Consider the following 2,141-nt stretch of genomic DNA (forward strand, 5'->3'; position numbering starts at 1 on the left):
AGTAATTACCTTTGATCCAGAATATCACAGAGTTTCACATCCTCACTAAAGATTCACTCAAATCACTCGAGGTGTTTAAGGACAATAAATGAAGCACTCAATAGTCAATAATGAAAAGTCATTACCATAGGCTTGCATGAAAATCAAATCTTCACCACTATAATTTAAGATGATACATCAATCAAAAGGTCTTTAGAGGGTTGTAATGAGGATTGGTTAGGGGGTGTGGTCACAAGCTGAAAGAAAGGGTTAGAATCGAGATTTAATTGAAAAATTGCCTAACTAGAAAAAGAGTTAATCTTCACTTGCGTACAACAGAGCTTCTTCTCAGAATATGGAATTACTAATATGTATACATAGTTTTTTTTTTTTAAGAACAAGTTAAATAACATAGACTAACTATTAAGAACAAGACATAGCTAAGCAATTTATTCAACTCAAATCTCGACAAAAAAAGGATTAATTTAGGGGATTTCAACAATCATGGGTTAAGGGTTAATATTAAGGTAAATACAAGAAATGGCTTGTTAGGCTCGAAGGGGTTTACTAGGGGTTAATCGCGGAGGTAGGTTTTTCATGGCATGAGTGGGTTAATCCTAAGTGCCTTAATCATTTTGACATATCAAATCAAATGGTGTGGTCTCGACATGCATAATCAAGCAAGTTCTAGAATAAAATTCAATACTGACGCACTCAAAGCAATAATAAAAGTGAGCATGAAAGAATTAATAGATTCTCAAAAGGCTAAAAAATCTCACAAAAATTATAGCTTTTTGATGTTTAAAAACTTGTGAATTCCAACTCAAAGTAATACCTGAACTTTGGGGAAACAACCTAAGATTTTAAATTCTTAAAAATCAACTCATCATGCTTGATTCTCTAATGTCTTAAAGTTTAAACAATCAATGCATAATTGCTTATGTTTTAATTCAAGATATATCAATCAAAATCATAAATCAATTAAAATTTATCCTAAATATAATATGAAAGCTTTTCAAGAGAATAAGGCAATCATTCAGGGATTTTTCTGATAATGAAATAAATATCCCCCTACACTTAAGACGTACATTGCCCTCAATGTACAAAGATAGATATTAGAGTATAAGAATAAGAGAGGGAGAGAAATGAAACTTCCTATATGATGAATTCCTCGAACTAGAGTTTTAGAGAGCAATCGATTCGAGAGTGGAAGTGGATACTCCGGCGGTCATAGAGGTTCATTAGTCCATAAGTCCTGTGCCAAAAGAATAAGTTATGGTCGTGGTAGAGCAGGACATAGCAGTCGTGAAGAACCTTTCCCGATGGAGTTTTAGTTCCTATGTGATGATGAGCTTAAGAGCTCTATATAACTGTGATAAAATCAGGAAATTTTTAGGGGATATTAGGAAGAATAATTACTCATAAAGGAATAACCAATATTAATAATTAAAAATAAAATTCTAAAATCTAACAAAAAAAGTAGTTTTAATAAAAAAACATAAAATTATAAATAAATGTTTTTAAACATCTTCATCGCTGGATGGTTCGCGAGGTGGGACTGGCGATGAGATGTAGAGGTGCTGATAAATCTGCTGTAGAGTAACATCAATGTTGTCAAATTGTTGAAAACACTGTTGCTCGAATCGAGTGAGGCACTCAGAGATGTCAACGTATGAAGCCGCCACATAAACTGGACGAGAGGGTGGTGGTGGCTGAGTCAGTGGGTCCTCGTGTTGTAGAGGAACATCATCAGGAATGTTCTCGTAGGCCTTCTCCTCGGTAGATTGGGCGAGACGATACTGGGGAGGGTAGGTTCCTCGGCGCCTCTCGATCATCTTCATGCTAAGCATGCTCGAGATGCCTTGTGGAGACATTTGGCCCAAAAGGGTGAGGGAGATGACCCCCTCCTATGCCGCTCCGTCTGGTGCTGAATCGCGAGGGCGATGAAATAGGCAAGGTCGATAACCTGCCCGTGCGACATGCACCATAGGAAGTAAGCGTCGTGAGTATTGACGACGCCAGTGCTCTCTCGCCTCCCTGTAATCGTGTGAGCCAAAATGGCATGTAGGTACCTCAGGGATAGTGGGAGAACTGATGCCTTGAAGTAGTTAGGATTGTAGGAAGCTACACCAGGGGCCAAAGTGTTTTAGCACTTCGAGGGA

This window comes from Gossypium arboreum, chromosome 9 (assembly GCF_025698485.1).
Source record: "Gossypium arboreum isolate Shixiya-1 chromosome 9, ASM2569848v2, whole genome shotgun sequence".
NCBI lineage: Eukaryota > Viridiplantae > Streptophyta > Magnoliopsida > Malvales > Malvaceae > Gossypium > Gossypium arboreum.